The sequence below is a fragment of the Camellia sinensis genome, chromosome 11, assembly GCF_055761805.1.
Source record: "Camellia sinensis isolate YWXY chromosome 11, ASM5576180v1, whole genome shotgun sequence".
Lineage (NCBI taxonomy): Eukaryota > Viridiplantae > Streptophyta > Magnoliopsida > Ericales > Theaceae > Camellia > Camellia sinensis.
Genome location: NC_138971.1, coordinates 149,722,303 through 149,741,144, shown reverse-complemented (window position 1 = coordinate 149,741,144; position 18,842 = coordinate 149,722,303). Strand labels below are relative to the sequence as shown.

General features: G+C 34.1%; 1 long non-coding RNA gene and 1 pseudogene across 1 annotated transcript; both read left to right on the top strand.

Annotated features, from left to right (window-relative positions):
- The first annotated feature begins 7,567 nt into the window (after positions 1-7,567).
- LOC114273680 (LRR receptor-like serine/threonine-protein kinase EFR pseudogene) lies at positions 7,568-11,033 on the top strand (annotated as a pseudogene).
- A 2,604-nt stretch (positions 11,034-13,637) lies between these two features.
- Positions 13,638-16,469, top strand: LOC114273698 (uncharacterized). Its single transcript, XR_003633178.2, has 3 exons — positions 13,638-14,063; positions 14,181-14,284; positions 15,306-16,469. It is a non-coding gene; the product is annotated as an uncharacterized LOC114273698 (long non-coding RNA).
- Positions 16,470-18,842: the final 2,373 nt, after the last annotated feature.

Genomic DNA, 18,842 nt, shown 5'->3' with positions numbered 1-18,842 from the left:
ATAGGGTTGGTTCCGAATCCGGTCCAGGACTTTGGGAATCAGGATTCGGAACACAGTTGTTACTACCTGTGTGGCCCTCAGCTCTGTCTCTTGTTTACTCGATCTATTATTACCTCGGCCTCGCTTCGGCTAGCCGTTTCCTTTCTCTTACTTTATCTCCTTAGTCTCCGACGTGTTTTCTTCGACTCTGGCATACTTCTCGATTTTCGCTATGAGCTCTTCCATACTTTTTGGCAATGTCTTTGCCAAAGACTTTTGTAGTGGATAGTTGTCTTTCAGGCCGTTCTTGAAAGATACGACCGCCACCTCTTGATTACATTCGGGTATTCGATTGAACACCTCATAGTATCTTTTTGCATAGGCCTTAAGGCCTTCATCCTTGCTGATCTTCAGAGCCATCAATGCGTCCACCCTTAATGGCTGCAGCTTGTTTGTTACGAACCTAGCCACAAACATCTCGGCCAGGCCTTCCCAAGTCTTCACGCTTCCCTTCGGTAATTTGTGGAACCAGTTTGATGCAATCTCCTCGAATGATGAGGGGAACACTTTGCAGAGCAACGACTCGTTTCCACTATACAATGCCATTGAGTTCAAATATAGTCCAACATGGAAGTTGGGGTCTGACTTACCATCGTAAATTTGAAACCTAGGCATACTGAATCTCTTTGGTGCCTCAAACCTGTCCAATTCCACCGAGAATGGTGTCCTCGGCTTATCTGGGGAGGTTACCTCAGCCTCGGTATTCTGTTACTTCCTTTTGAGGTAATCTCTTAAGTCCTCCTTCGTCCGTCCAGGAGCTCAGCTATCTCCTGCTTTCAATCTTTTTGGTGCACTACTTTCTGCTTCGTGGAGAGTCCTTTTCGACCCTTCTCCATGAGTTGTGTCGAAGCACAGTGCCTGTCCCTGAACATTCCGATGTCCTTTAGGGTATGCCTCCTTTATGGAAAGCGTCCTCTGTGATTCTTCTCTTCTTGACTCTCTTCGTCCGACTTCCCTGGAAGGTCGGTGAGAGTATCTTTCGCTCCCGTTGTGCTGAGGGGCTATGGGGATTGTTTTCTACCCTCCCTTCTGGGCATTGGCCGCTGGAATCGGCGTATCCTGCAGCAGGAACGGTGGTTGCATGACGTTATTTTGCATCATGAAGTTGACGACCGACTGTAGGTCTGCCAATTTGTTTCCCATCTCTTTTACCTCTTCATCCCTCCGTAGACACCTATCCTTCCAAACCTGGAGGTCGTCCTCGTTGTAGTACCTGCTTTGATCAGGTTTTTTTGGTACGTCGCCAGTCTGGCCGATGTCTTTTACTCCGTGAGCTTGCTCATGAGTTTCTGCGTTGGACCTGTCTCTTTCGCCATCAAGGTCAGGTCTCCCACTCCTAGTAGGAGTGTCGTCCCCAATCTTTTCCTTCTGTCCGTTACTGGCTAACTATTCTACTTTCTTTCCCACAGACGGCGCCAAATTGTGTGGGTGATTTTCCGATCACACTACCCAACTTAGTATTCAGCTGGAGAACACTGGTAGAATGGATGACACCTAGCTAACCTGTAACAGAAAGAGAAGATTCCAGCGGTAGTTCGTCCACCCGGGGCCACTCCGACGATCAAGTCAGTATATCTCTCAAAGATAATCAATAGTGCTAAACTTTCTAGCTTGAGCATAAAAAGCACACCTTAGACCCATGAGGGTGTCTCTCTTTTATAGTTACCTCAATCCTAATCCCAATAGAAGCCTGCCTTCTATGGATTCTTGTTCAGTACTTACTTTGGACTCCTCAAGAGATAAAGATAAACTCCCTAAGAGCTTTATCCTTATCTTGGCTAAGTCTCCTATTTATTCTAGGACTCTTGTCCCTTATCCCTTATCCGTTTATCTCGGATTCCGATATCTTCGGAGATAACCTCGGCCTAACTGAGATGACCTCGGCATAACGACCAGGACACGTGGCACATCGGCTGACACGTCGGCATCACCTTGCCACGTGTTGGTACTCAGAAAATATATCCCCACAGTAAATATATAATTTTTTTTACAAACAGTTGAAAAAAGGTCACAAAAGACAAACAAATAAACAAAACAAAAAAAATCGTTAAAAAACTTATATCCAAACAACACCTACAAACTTAGATGGAAAATTGGTTGGGATTTGCCAAAATAGCATATGACCATTAGAGAACTATTGCTATAATTTGGCAAAATAATACTATTTATTGTCAAATTATAGCAATGACAATATACCATTAAAGATGCTCTAAGTCAACATAAATTTAGTAACATTCAAGATTGTAATTGGTGGAAAGGAAGTGGAATTTTATTCTCATGACGTTCTCACTGTCATTATTTTCGGAGTTACAGACGGCAGAGAAAGCAACTCAGTAATAAATTAATGGATAAAATATACTTATATATATATATATATAAAAGTATGGGTTCTGAGTTAATTTGATCTTTTAAATTTTAATTTTATCAATTTCATCTCTAAATTTTTTAATTTGAATCAAATTGATCTAATTTCAAACGATGGTCTAAATTGTTATCAGAATAATTATAAATTTCAACTATGATCCCAAAAGTATATGTTTTGTCTCATTTTGATCTCTAAAATTTTAATTTCACCCCTCAATATTGTAAGTTTATATTTCATGTTTTCATCAATGTTTCGGGGTCAAATTGACAAAATTAAAAACTTTAGAAACTAAAGTGACACAGAACACATACTCTTTTCATTATTGGTTAATTACTTAGACGAGTCATTTGAAATTGGACCAAAGTAACCCAAATTGAAAAATTTAGAACCAAATTGACAAAATGAAAACATGAAAGATCAAAATGACACTAAATGCATAGTTAAAAATCATAAATGTTATTTATTCCAAATTAATCTTCGGCAATTGAATCTATGCCTTGTATCATGCTGGCCCAAACAAATCTAATGCATAAAATACGCAAATTGTTCCAGGAATATGCATTGTGTATTATTTTGGTTCTTGATATTTTAAATGTCCCAAATTGTTCCCAATCTAATATTTTTGTCACTGAATAGTTCCTACCTCCATTTCCATCTACAATTGATAACAAAAATAAGGGCAATTTTTTTTTTTTTTTCTCTTCATAAAAATGGATATGTAATAGGTTACTCCACATATCTACCAGGAAATATTGCATCTTAGCACCCACAGTGCTTCTACAAGGAATCCCATCTCACCTACGTCAGCAAACAACGGTTTCATAACAGAATGTGAATCGCTGAAGAACATTCGCCACCGAAATCTTGTCAAGATAATCACAAACACAAGCACAGCCATATCCACATCTGCAATCACAACCAAGTTTTTTTCAAAGAAGAAGACAAAAAGAAATACAACAAAGAATGAGACACACAGACACACACATATATACATGTATGTATGAAAAAGAGCAGTGTAATGTGGATGATGAATTGAGTTTGTTGAGCTGAATGCATTCAATAAGTGTATGTGGGCCAGAATAAATTATTTTTCTTTGTCAAGAGAAATTAAGGGTGCTCTGTTTTTTTATTTTCTGGGTTTATGAAACTGGGGAAGGGATTGTGGGTTTTTCAGTCTTTGCTTGATGAAATGATGCCTTTAGCTTTTGGTTGAAGAATGGAGTACTACTATTACAGCTTGTAGCAGAATGGTGGCCTTGGTTTTTGTAAATCAAGTTTATGGATTAGACACAGTTGATTTGTAGCTTCAAGTGGTGTGAAATTATTTTAAACAAAGTAAATAAAATGCATTTTAAATTATGTTGATTGGATAAGGGCATTTTTGGTACATTAAAATATCAAACTAACTGCATCAACCAAATCTGTTAGGTCAACTCGCAGTTGACTGACAGATCGATCCATATGTTACTTAAAATTCTGAAGGAAGGGGGGTTACTGATATTTTAGAGAATAAGGGAGGTGACAACGTGATTTCAATGTTATGGAAAGGCTGTCACTGTAATTTACTTAAAAAAAAATTGTGTCAAGCTAGGTATAAGATATAATGAAAAGAAATAACCAAATGCAACTCTCATAAAGAGAAAAAAAAATATTCAATCTTCATGTCTTGTAATGACTGACCGCAACAACTCTTGAATAAAAATGTCCAAGAGTGGCCAACTCAAGTAATCAGTTGATTGGGTAGGAAAATTGAAAATGAAAGCATTGCTAAAGAAAATTCTTTAGACTTGTTTAGACTATTTTCGTTGTATTTGTTCGAACTAACATATGGGTTTTATTTCTTTCAACTATGTCAAGTTTTATTGCTTTAGACTTGTTTGGACTATGTCAAATTTATTCTTTGAGTCGCTAGCAATGTACAAGAGAGGTGTTCACATGATTGGCTTTACCAATATTTTTATTTTCTCCCTTCAATTCTTTTTTGGCTTTGCACCAATGATCTAATAATCACATTAAAAAAAAATTAAAATTTCTCCAAAATATTTGCATTCAAACATTAGCATATGGTCCAACAAGAATAGGTTAATAACGTCCTTCTGAACGACAATAGGGACCTAATTCAAATTAAAATATTGGGGCAATTAAAAAAAATCCAAAGTTAAAAATTATATAATAGGTACCGAATTAAATAGGTCAAGTACGTAATATAAATTATTCATGATGGTAAAGTGATATTCATTAATATTTTGAGGGGGCCTTGGTGTAAATACCCATTTTGTTATGAAACATTATAGTCGTTTCTGACCATTTTTGCCTTGTTTGGTACAGTTTATTGTAAGCTAAAAGTTGATAATAAGAAAACATAAACTAAAACCATCCCTCCCCTAACTTTTAGATAATTAGCTTCTTTTTTCGGCTTTTTAATTTCTGCCTATAAATTGTAAACAAAAGTTACAACAAACGGTCTAATACAGACTCCCAAATTAAAATAAGTTATAAATAGATCATTTAAGCTGTAACAAACACCCAAGAGTATATGTGAATTCCATTAATTAGCCAGCAAAGCAAAGTTGAATTTCCATTGGTGTATGTATACAAGTTGATCAACTCCATTTCCCAATCATAATCTATAGCCATTAATTAGCCAGCAAAGCAAAGTTGAATACAGACTCCTTTCATTTTAATTTTTTTATTTTTTAACATAAAAATTATTATAGGGTAAATTACACTTTGCACCCTCTCATTTTGAACTAAATCTCACTTTGGCCCATACACATGAAATTATGACAGTCAATCGCCTGCACTTCTGGACAAATCACACTTTGATCCCTACACATGAAATTGTGACAGTTAACCCCCTGTACTTTTGGTAAAATCTAACTTTAGTCCCTACGCAAGTGTCAATGTCTCCTTTCTGTTGCTCAATTGTTTAAATATTTAACAGAATCTAGTCATGTGATAAGAATGTAACTATGACATGAGGGTAAAAAAGAAAAAAAAACATCTACATTTTTCACCAATACACATTTTATCCTAAAATTTACATCAAAATATGACTATATTAAGCTAAAATAAAACACAGATTGTAAACAATTAAGAAGATAAACTAGCATTTTGCATAAATTGAAATTACGAAACTCTGTTTTTTATGATAAAACAATCTTCTATCTATTCATCTTTCTTTCTCTTTGATTTTTTTGTCGCATTTTTTATTTATTTCAAAAGATCTACTTTCTTATATTTTCGTCTCAATTTTTACTGTACAAACATATATATATTCGTATTATATAACTCTCATGTGCTTATCATGTAGAACAAAGTGTATTGGTAAGAAACATTGATGATTTTCCTATTTTATCCTCATTTCCCTGTCACATTTTTGTCACATGACTAAATTTTGTTAAAGATTTAAAAATGGAGTAACAGAAGAGAGATATTGACACTTACATAGGAACCAAAGATTGTGTTTTTGGTAAGAACGAGAGAGAAGCAAATAGGTGGTGTTTTTTTTTTTGGAAGGGGGGGAGGGGGGCTATGCGTATGTTTCGCACTGTGTTGCAACTCAAATTGAAATTTTGGTTTTTTTAGCCACCTCATTAGAGGTGGAGTTAGGGGGAAACAAATGGGGGGAATGTATCACCTCACTACTATATAAAAAAAAGAGTTATCGTTCACATTATTTCTTATTAGGGTGTGAGCTCACCTGATGGGTGTACTTAAAATATAAAATTTAATTTTGAATTTGTAATATATTTTTTATGTTGTTTAAGTGATGAAAGTGTTCTTTAGTAAGTTAAGTGGATGGTCTTAGATTCAAGTCTTGTGGCTCTCTTTTAACTACTATTTTTTTATTTTTTCCTTTTTGGATGAAAAAATTGACCCTGGGCGGAAGAAGAGAAGGTTACTTGACAAAAGGAGAGAAGGAAGTTCATGGACATTAAGTGACGGGTTTACTTTTAATAATAGTATAGGTAATTTCTTACGAAGTCACATGATACAAACAGAGTGTTTAAGTTTGCGTTATGTGTCACTTAGATGATTAAGTTTTAATTTTGTCAAATCCATTAATTTTTAATTCGAATTAATTTGGTTCATTTTTAAAACGAAATCATTAACAAAATGATATTGAATTGGGAAACTTAAGCTTCTGTCAAACTCAAATATGAACTTGAGAGAGCTTAAGGAGTTCGTGGAGCCCATCAAGGACTCTATTTCTAGGATTTGAACCTTCATTTTATAGGATCCTTAATGTATATCATCTGTGGTAAAAATTAAGTCAATCTGATAATAATCATAATATTTTTATTTATTGTGTTTGTCTCTAAAAATATGAACGACAAGTATGTTTTTTTAAAATGGACCATTCGCTTTTTTGGAAATAAATGCGATCGAATAAAAATATTACAATTATCAAATTAATTTATTTTTTTCATAAAAGATATGAACAAATGGTTCTACAAAATGAATGCTTCAATTTATCAAAATATGACATGTGGTGAACCCCACGAGCCCCTCAAACTATCTCAAATTTAAATTTTCGAATTTGTGTACACACTGTATTAAACCCCATAGTTCACAGATCGGTTCTGGATTGAACCTCACGGTTCTATATTGGAACCGTCATTCCGCATAGTATCTTCTCTTATTCCAACCCAAACCTAAATCCGCTCTTTTATTGCTTTTGTTTGTTGGTTTTTAGTTTTAATTTGTAATGGTTTAAATACTTACGATGGAACCAATTTTCTTATGGTTGTTTAAATTCTAGAATAATATGTCGACATGTTGTTATTGTGGAACTAATAGGATACTATATTTATGTTTTTATGAAATTAAAATGTTCTATGTATATTTTTTATTATTTAATTATGTGATCTGTAGTCCTACACCGATCAAATTAGTATTTAAATGGATTGGTTTCACGATTTAAACGGATTGGATTGATTTCAAATTTTCAAGAACTATAGATAATGGATTGGTCCTGATTTTATCCCAATCCAAACCAATCCAGACCATGTTCAATCCCAAAAAAATCAAAAAAGTCCCCGGCCTTTGGCTCTATAAATACATATATTTGGCTCCCCGTTACATATATTTGGCTCCCCATTGGTGTATACAAGTTGATCAGCTCCATTTCTCATAATAATATTCTATTTTTTATGCAAAATGGAGCAAACAAATTCGACTTTTCTCAGTGGTCTACTCAATACATCTTTACTTTGTTTCATTTTCTTTTTCATGAGCTCTCTTGAACTGATTACCACTACCAAGGGCAATCCCAGTTTAGTTCTCACCAACGAGACAGACCATCAGGCTCTGCTTGCAATCAAGGATTTGATACAAGGAGATCCTCGGGGTGCCTTAAGCTCATGGAATCATTCAATTCACTTTTGCAATTGGCAAGGAATCTCATGCGGTCGTCAACATCAACGTGTGGCAGCCCTAAACCTGTCATCTCTCGCATTGGTGGGCTCCGTATCTCCTCAAATTGGGAACCTCACCTTCCTCAGGAGGATTGATCTAGGTAACAACAGCTTTCATAGCGAAATCCCACAAGAACTTGGCAAGTTGTTTCGTCTGCAGTACCTTCTGCTTTTGAATAACTCTTTCCAAGGTGAATTTCCAACCAATTTGACTCATTGTTCACACTTGAGATATATCGATATGCGTGATAACCATTTAGGAGGTAAAATTCCCACCGAGCTGGGTTTTTTGTCCAATCTCTCAAAGTTGAATCTTGCAACCAATCATCTTACTGGAACTATCCCACTTTCAATTGGGAACCTTTCCAATCTACGTGAGCTTTCTCTAGGGTTCAATAATCTAGAGGGAAGCATTCCCACCCAACTTGGGCAGCTTTCCAAGTTGGAGTTTCTTCAGCTGTCAGTAAACAATTTGTCCGGTATGGTTCCTACTTCGCTTTACAACATCTCATCAATCTATTTATTCTCTATTAGTTCCAACCAACTGCATGGAATTCTACCACCAGATTTAGGCTTGACCCTTCCGAATTTGCAAGAATTTTATGTTTTTTCAAATCAATTCTATGGCCAAATTCCATCGTCATTAGTCAATGCTACAAGACTTGCATACATTAATTTTGGCCGCAATTCGTTTACTGGGCCCATGCCTATGAATCTGGGAACCCTTGATGCTTTAGCCGGTGTAGGTGCTTCTGACAATTCACTTGGAACAAACCAAGCCAATGAATTAATGAGCTTCCTCACTTCTTTATCCAATTGTTCCAATCTACAAGTTCTAGATTTGGCATTGAATTATTTTAAAGGTTTTTTGCCCCATTCTATTGCAAATCTCTCCACCAATATCACTTGGTTCAATCTACAAGCCAACTATATATCTGGAAACATACCTTTTGGTATTGGGAACCTTGTAAATTTGCGATACCTCTTTCTAAGTCAGAATTTGCTTACAGATAGTATTCCAAATTCCATTGGAAAACTCTCCATGTTGGAAAGGCTCTTGCTTCAATACAATAACATTTCTGGAGAGATTCCATCGTCTATTAGAAACCTGAGTAGGCTTGGTGTACTTGACTTGTCAACAAATATGATTGAGGGAAGCATTCCAATTTCTTTAGGCAATTGTACCAATCTACAACAAATTTATCTTGATTACAATCATCTCACAGGAGCAATACCTTATCAAATCTTTGGTCTATCTTCCCTCATTAGTCTATCCTTGAATCAAAATTACTTAACAGGATTACTACCACAAGAAGTGGGCAACTTGAAAAATCTAGGTGGACTATATGTATCAAAAAATAAACTATTTAGAGAAATCCTTGCCACTCTCGGCAATTGTGAAGTTTTAGAATTCCTCTACATCGATGGTAACCTCTTCGAAGGTACAATTCCGATGGCCTTCAGACAACTGAGAGGTATTCAAGAACTAGATGTTTCTAGGAACAACTTGTGTGGACAGATTCCAAGGTTTCTCGGGGAGTTTCGGTTCTTTCAATATCTCAATCTTTCCTACAATATGTTTGATGGTGAAGTTCCGAATGAAGGAGTTTTCACGAACATTAGTGCCTTCTCAGTTGTTGGAAATAGTAAGCTATGCGGAGGAATTAAACTATTGCAATTGCCTGCATGCCCAATGCAAGTCTTAAATGAAAGGAAACGACTTTTCAACCATAGAGTAATAGTGCTAATTGTTACTCTGACTATTGTTCTATTATCATTGTGCATTTTAGCTATTATTTACCGAAACAAAACGTCAAGACAACAAGTCAAATTAGCCTCGCCTTTGCAAAACCAATATTTGCAACTATCTTTTGGAGAACTTTTTCAAGCAACAAATGGGTTCTCTCCATCCAACTTAATTGGTGAGGGACAATATGGTTCTGTTTATAAAGGGATTCTTAACTCCGATGAACAAATTATTGCTGTGAAGGTGTTCAAACTACACGAATGTGGAGCGAACAAAAGTTTTGTTACAGAATGTGAAGCATTGAAGAACATTCGCCATCGAAATCTTGTCAAGATAATTACAGCTTGCTCAAGCATTGATTTTAAGGGCAACGACTTCAAGGCTTTGGTCTTCAAGTTCATGGAAAATGGGAGCTTAGAAAATTGGTTACACCTAAGTCTTTTAGAGCCACATGAACCTAAGAACTTGAACTTTGTTCAAAGGCTAAACATTGCCATTGATGTGGCATGTGCATTGGATTATCTTCATCATCATTGTGAAATGGCTTTTATTCATTGTGATTTAAAGCCAAGTAATATTCTTCTTGACGGTGATTTGTGTGCCCATGTTAGTGATTTTGGCTTGGCAAAGATTTTTTCAGCAACCAATGGAATTTCTATTCATCAGCAATCAAGCTCAACTGGGATTAGAGGAACAATTGGCTATGTTGCCCCAGGTAATTGTTTAGTGCTTCTTACGTTGAAATTGATTAAGAAATATTATTTAGTTACATTATATTATTATCTTGCGGTGAACTAAAAATTAATTACGAGATTATATAGAAATTAAGCCATGTTTTGGAGATGATTTTCCTTGACTTTGCCTTATTGTCTGTATAGCTACCACAACAAATTAAATCAACCATTGTCCTACCCCTATGGTGTTTGAACATAGATTTTAACCCTTGAGATAATTTTATCTTTTGAAATGTTTAACTTTTTTTTTCAGCAAAAGAAATACAACTTATTAGTTCAACAATCATACCAAAAGTAAAAATTTTGGGCATTTTTTTTAACTATTTCATATTGCAGAGTATGGTATGGGTGAAGAGGTATCAATGCAAGGTGATATGTACAGTTATGGAGTGTTGCTACTAGAAATATTCACAGGAAAAAGACCAACTAATAACATGTTTATGGGCAATGTAAACCTCCATAGCTATGTACAAATGTGTCTTCCGGGCAAAGTAATGCAGATCATTGATCCCCAAATCATATTGGAAATGGAAGAGGAGCCAAGTAGGAGCATGCAATGTAGTACAACCAACATTTCTAAACTAGAGGCTTGCCTAGTACCAGTCTTTCAAATTGGAGTTTCATGTTCTGCTGAAATGCCGAGTGAAAGAATGAGTGTGAAAGATGTTCTCAAAGAACTACACAAGATTAGAACTGTATTTCTTGGGGTTAGGGGACAAAGGCATTAGGATGGAAGAAGAAATGATTCTTAACTAAAGCCGTATCTATAGGTTATTTTGATGTTCTAGGATTTTCTTTCCCTCACTTTTCTTCTCCCCCATTTTTTACTTTCTGAATCTGTAATTGCTAAGCTAGAAAAGGCATGAAAGTGGTTGTACTTGTGGCATTGTCATCAAATATTTATAACTAGTTAAGGTTTCTATATGTTTATATGGATGCCTTCTCTATCTAGTTTTGTCATAGTTTCGTTTTTTGGTTTATGCTCTCTAGTAGTTCTATTGTACATAAGGGAGCTTGGCTCAAAACAAAAAACTAATGCCATAGAAGCTAAAAGAGAAAAACAAAAACAAAAAAAGATTTAGCTCATAATATGATGGATTATGAAGTTGTTATACATCAAATACTAACCAATATCACTCATAAATTATTGAGTAATGGGAAAAATGTTTCATTTATGTTGATTTCACTCTCATCATATATTAATCTAAAACTTAATCTGATGGTGTAATGGTATTAGTGACATATTAGTTAGATGCAAAACTAAAACTTAATCAATGTATATAGCTAATGGGAAATGTGAATGATCTTTATTATGAGGAAAGCAAAAATTTACTGGTAGAAAGTGTTAAAAAAATAAAAAACACAATGCTAGGAACAATCTTCTAGTCTATAACCTACCTATAAAAGAAGGAAAATCCGCCTCTAGCATCAGTGTGTCTAACGCAGGTGAAATGGAAAATTCACCCTTGTTGAAGATTGCTGAGCAACATCTCCATCAATTGGGTCTTCTCCAACAAGCTGTTCATCACCTCTTCCCGCGTGTGTTGCTGCAGCTTTCCACTCAGGCTTCTTCCACAAGTTCTGCTATTTTAAGAGGTGTAAATTGTTGCCTTGTTGCAAACTACTCTGAATTTGGTCCAAGAAACAAAAGAGGCATGACATTCCCCAACTTCCATATTCCCGTAGCTATGAATTCCATTTCTTACTTCCATTGTCCTATGTTTGCTTCATTGACAATTGTTTTCAGATGTCTGCTTATGAGCTTGGTTAGTGCCGACATTGAATTGAATTTGTTTTTTGCTCAAATTAATGTTCATGCATTTGTGCTTTGGTTTGAAGTTCTTATTAATATCTGTAAATGAATCCCTTATTCCTACTTGAGCCTCAACATTTTAAGCTTCAGTTGAAATTGTTGTTTTTAAATAAGTACTTAAGAACAACAAAGTCAGTAGTTGATGTTGAAGCACCATTAAGAAGAATAGGAAGACAATAGTTTTTTAACAAAAGAAGAGAAGACAATAGTTCATCTGATCTTAATACAATTATCTGCCTTTGTTCAAGTGAGCATTCAGTAAAACAAAATAGTAATTTGCACAATTGCTTGGAGTTTGTTTGAATATAATTTGAATTAGTTTTCTTTGTGTTTTAATAAAATTTGAATTACAAAAAACAATTTAAAAATTGAATTTTTATAACTTTGTAAATGCATCGAGTTGTGTTTAGTCTCGTGTGGATGCAACACAACTTAACTTTAGACAAGTTCAATTCCGAAGTGTTCTTTTAGAGTTGGTTATGTGCAAATTCAAATGGCTTACAATTTTTTTCTTTTGTTTTTCAATTTACCTTTTTTGTATTGCTAATGATATTAAACATAGTTCAATTTACCTTTTAAGCATAATTTTAGTTGGATTTTCACTGTGAATGAAAAGATTAGAGAAGCCATTGTTCCTCAAGTAATCTTTTCAAAGATTTTAATTCTGGTGAGAGGTGAATTTCAAATCTTTTAATCTTAGTTGCTTTCCTCATGCGTGCAATATCTAATTGTCATGATCTTAGGTGACATTTGGGAGGTAGTTTGGATGTTTTGCAATCTTACTCGGACTGCTTTTATATGATCTGTAATGAAATAGTAAATGTTAGCAATTCAGAACTCTTTCAATGCCAATAGTAAACAATCCTTCCAAAAGATTTTCAGTAGAACAACAAAGCTAATCCTGAAGTCAGTTTAGGATCTAAATCTGCGCAGATATGGAGCACTCTTAGTAAAATAAAACTTCTTTTGTTTTATGGCCGCGTAGTTGATACCAAAGGATATGAACATTGCAAATTACATTTTTTGTTTTTCAAGAATATTTTCAAACTCATCCATTTTTATTTATTTTTCATTTCAAACTCTTCCATTTTCATCATTAGAAACACAAATTCTTGTATTACAGGTTTGCATAATTATAGTGAATTCTCCAAGGCACTGAATCAAGAAAGGCATCATAAGTGTCAATAAGGCCATATTTGTTGACGGTAATCATAGCTAGAATACTATATATGGAGCTTATTGAGTTACTTGGATTTAAGCTCGATTATGAGCTTTTTTTCAATGCCAACTTCTAGAGTTCTTTTGATTTTTCAAGTTGATCCCAAACTTGACTTATTAAGCACCAAGAAACCATCCTTCTACATGAACCAAGCTACTTAAGCTTGGGATTGGTTTCCACTCAATCAAAAGCCAAGCTTGATATTTTTTAGCAACATAAAAGAAAATGTCATTTTCACATCAACTACTCCACCCAATACATTTACCTTTAATTGATTAATTTCTTACCCCCTTTTTCTTCTCAGGTCTTGAGAACATTATTCATATTAGAGAAAGGAGGTTAGCCCTGATTGAAACCCTATTGTGAGCTTGGGATGACAGATTCCTTAACACTACTTTTCATTAATGAATTTCAACCCTCCCCTTGTTTTCTTGTAAAAAGGAGGAAGAAGATAAAGTTGAAAAAGGATATATTTTTTGTTTTTGTTTTTTGTTTCAGTGAACTGCCCATAAAGCCAACCCAGGGCTCCCATCTGTGCTCTGGAAAGCTTTCGGTTTGGCGGTGAACATGTATACACTGTATGCTCACAGTTTTGAATTCATTTTCTACACACTCTTGGCGGTGGCTCCTGAATTTCGTTTTCAATCGTCATGAAACCCTCTCCCATCAATTGTTATAGATCTTCAATTCAGGGAAAAGCCTTTTGCTTTCTCTTACCCCCCTCTGGTATGTACCTCATTCGTTTCTCTTAATTTAGTATCATTATCTTAATTTCTTAATCCATTTTTGGATCAATAAATGGAATATCTGTTAGTGTTTAATTTTTTTTTGTTTACTCTCCAGCTGAAATGCAACAATTACATTCTCTAGTTAGGTTTTGGAGAGAGTGATTCTCAAATTCCTTGACTCAATTGATGGAAGCATGCCAGCTATTCGCTAAAATTCCTGTAAGAGCGTTCCTTATGTTTCTATTTTTTTTTTCCTCTCGATTTGTTTACTTTGTTTTTGGTAGAAGTTGTTTACTACCTTATTCCAAACATGCCTTCACTGCTCAATTGTTTGGTATTAGATACAAAAACTAGAAAACCAAATTTGGGAACCGGATCATGTGAAGTATGGTATGGAGAGAAGATATTCACATCTCATTTCGCATTCTTATGTTTCTGCTGATATATGTGCATAGCAAAATCATGATAATTGATGACTGCATATCCTTGATAGGATTAGCTAATATAAACAACATGAGTTTACTTGGATTAAGAGATTCTGAGGTATCAACTTAAACTTTTGGATCCTTTTGCATTAATGTTTTCTATTCTTTGACCAGCTGTTTTAAATTGCAGAACCGGATACAGTATGATTTATCTCGTAGTTGATTGCATAATGGAAGTTTGAAAATTTTGCATCTATGGATTCATTTTGTTCATTTCTTTTTTCCAAAAAAATAAAAAAAAAAATTGTGAAGTGAGCCATTGATGCTCTTTGCAATCAGAAGAGTGGTGGAATAATCTGATCTACAGATTATAAGATTAGATAAATTTTTGTGATAACTTTCTTATTTTTGAGTTCTTTTGTTGCGTCTACATTATATGAGTATTACCTTTTTTTGGTTCAAGCGAGAACAACTTTCACAGATGGATTGATAAGTCACAATTTCTCAATAATACAAGTTGTTGAACAATTCAAATTTTTTTTACCCCTTTAAAATGTACAAACTAATAACTAAAGTAGTAGATACAACTCTTTACTTTCAGATTGCTGTTCTTAACACACGGAATTTTGTTGTTATTGCTGACTTCTTGAATTGTTTCTCCGTTTAGTCACAACCAATCATATTACTGGCAACTCCAACTTCTTCTTGTCAAACTACACATCTATTATGATATGCCCTTCCATTTTAATGTACAAATCTCCTCCACTTTTTTGTAGTAGTTCTCTTAGTTGTTAACAAAAATGCTGTTGATTCAGATTGGTGTACTTATTGAAGACAAAGAATTTGTGGATTCGTGTATGAGAGGAAAGCCTTGGAAGGTAGGAAAATTTTATTCGAGTCTTCACGTTACGCTATGGTCTGAACACCTTCGTCTTCCAGGTGGAGAGGTTTGTACATCTATCAAAACATTATTTTTTTTTTTTGTCATAATGACTATAGCCAAGCCACTGTTAACGAGCTGCACCTGGATACTGTATCGTGACAGTATTGATTGGAAAGATCCCTCTATTTTTCATTTTCTATTTTGAATTGACAACTCATTAGGCTGTCATTCGGCATAATCCAAATTTCATTAGCCATTTAATAACCACCAAGAAAAAATATAAACTAAGAAAATCACTTGTCAGACTTTGTTTAACATAATAAAATATTGTTATTTGTGTTTTCAATAATTTCCTCTCTTTTTTTTTTTCTGTTGTTAATTGTTTGATAAATTATCTTTTTCTTAGGTTCTAAAACTTGTTTGTTCCGTCCCATGTGCTTAGTGAATAACTTGAATGATGATGACCTTCATCTGTTAATATTGAAAGCTTGTGAAATCAAGTCCATTGGTGCAAGTGCATGATATAAGTCTTCATGAACCATTTCCGTCCAACTATGAAATTGGGGTAACGATCAAAACATGACACGCAGTGGTTTTTCCATGAAGATTGATTTTCAGAATGTGTGGAAGGAAAATGTCTCAAATCCCATAATAATAGATCAATATGATTGCGACTAGCTGGTTCCAATCAAAACCAGGTGTATGATCCACACCTGAGTTTTCTCTTTAAGTGATAAGTTGAGAAATAAAATCAATAACTTTAGAATGAATTCTTTTAGTTAACTATTGTCTCTCTCTCTCTCTCTCTCTCTCTCTCTCTCTCTCTCTCTCTCTCTCTTTTGTTTGTTTGTTTGTTTGTTTGTTTGACAGTCATTCATCAAAAGGTCATACTTCAGATAAAATGAATGAATGAACCAGCTATTGGATTTTCTGGTTAAACCCATCTGTTGAGGTCTGTTATGACAAAGATTGAAGAAAATAAAGAAATATGAAAAATAGAATCAATACCATATGATGGAAAATGTGAATTTCAAGCGATGGTGAATTTGGAGTGGAGCTGGGCTCCGACTCGAAAGCAACAAGCAATGGATTAAGCAACTTGTGCGAAACTTAAGTGCTCAATAAGGGGCAGTGTTTTTGTATGTCAAAAATAAGAACCATGGTATTCATCAAAAATATTTTGGAGCTCTAATTGCTCTAATGTGTGTGTGAGGCTCATCTGATGTGTTGTTTTGGTTTTTTGTTTTTATTTTATTTTTTTTATTTTCCACCTCACTAGAGCTCAATTAGAGCTCTAATTTTAAGGGGATGAATCACTGCTGTAGAAATTTATTTATTTTTTTAACTATTAGTAATATGTCATATAGAAATTTGAACTACATGAATAGATGTTAGATTGCAATGGTTTGTGCAAATTATGTTGGGCATATACCATTAAAATGCTATTTGATTCTTTTGAAGAAATGGTCGCCTTTATGCTTATATTTCTTCATATTTTCTGGTGATTTTAGTGGTTTAGGTTTTAGTTGCATGTCCACAAGCACATGCTAATAAAAGAGGGGGTAAATTACAAATACAACCCTGAAGTTTGCTAAAAATACAGATTGTCCCTGTAGTTTGAAAAATTACAAATACCCCCTTATTAGAATTTTTTATTTAACATAATTAACTAAAACAAATGAAATTTATAATTGCTCTCCTATACAATAATAAAATTATCTAAATTATTAATTGAAACGTATTTTTAAAATCATTAAAAACTGTTAATTGACTTGATGATTTATTAATAAAAGGACGATTTGTTATGAAATTAGAAACCGCAGAGGGTGGAATGTAATTTTCAAAATCAAGGGGGCGATTTCTATTTTAATCAAATTTCAAGGGGTGTATTTGTAATTTATCCTTAAAAGAGGTGGTTGCAACATCCATTTGACTCAAGAAATCATGGCCATACATATGCCCATTACTCACAAGAGCTGCTTATAGGAGATTTGAAGAACTCTTCCACACTAGTTTACTAACTGAATGAGTATGCCTTTCTAATTTGCAAATCTTCTTGATACAGGGAATTCATGACCAGTTGAGCATAACCATACGTGTAACCTTTGACAAAGTATTGGCTGGATGCAAGAAGGGAAAAAAAAAAAACTAAACTATTTAACTAATCCGCAAAGTATTTTCATTTTTTCTAGGACAACAAGGGACTGATTTTTTTTTTGGTTCCCAATTTCGTTAAATGTAAAATGTAACTAATTATTCAATAGAAAAGAAGAAACATTGTGCATTTTGTGTTGGGGATTTTTTTGAAGAAAAATAATCATTTCAATTTTATTTTCTTATTATTTCTACCAATAATAATGCAACCCCACGAGCGTAGCGGGTGGGGTCCAACTAGTATGATAAAAAATCCCAAACTGCGAGTTCGTATAACAATAGCAATACAACGAAAACACACAATGCAACTACATCAAGAAATAGAAAATTCTGGGTCCACCAAGCGATCTTCAATCTGCTGCACCACCAAAGGACTCCCTCTATCGATTGAGAGGGAAATGAGGGGTCTCTTCTCTGTCTCTCTTTTTGTTCTGTGTTGTTTTTGTTTTTCCATACTTAATCAAAATGACGTGATTTTGATTTCTCTTAATTTCAACCATTGAATCGAACTATAAAGAGATCACTCTAGAGAAGGAACTCTGGAGGATCTAAACTCCCATATGTGAGGTATGTGACCATTTTGTTAGAAAAATGAGACAAAATGATCGCGGATTCATGTGGAAAATGGATCACGTTGTGTATTAATATATTCATGTGGAAATTGCAATTTTTCAAAAATAAAATTAAATCAATGATAAATTTTATCAAGTTTAATAAATAAAATGATAAATATTTTCATGAATTGTAAATATTTTGTGAAGGTACCATTGATTTATACTTTTCCCATAATTTTTTTCCCTCTTTCTACCTAATTCCAAAAACTTTGTGCAAACGAACCGAATCGTTCATAAATAGCTCATGGTTGGTTCGTCCTACTAATGGTAGTTCTAAGAGTTGTCAATAAGATGCACAAAATATTAAAATATTTATAGTCTTAAGGAGAAATTGCACCAATAATCCTATATTTCTGTCCTGTGTCATTTTGATTTTTGTAATTTCAATTGGCTCGATTTTGATATGAAATTTATAATTTTATCTCAATTTAATCCAATTTATTGCAATTGTTAGTATTTTTTGAAAGACAATGTACGCAGAAGCAACATGTATTCTGATTTTATAGACAAAATTATAAATTTGTTCAATCCAATGAGTTAATTTCAACTAACTTGGTGACCATTTTTCTTCAAAACCTAATTGACGTTATCAATTTGACTAAATTGACACAATTTAAAATTAAAGGTCGAAATCAAGCTAATTGAAATTATAAGGACCAAAATGATATAATGAGCAAATTGAAAGGACTATCAATGTAATT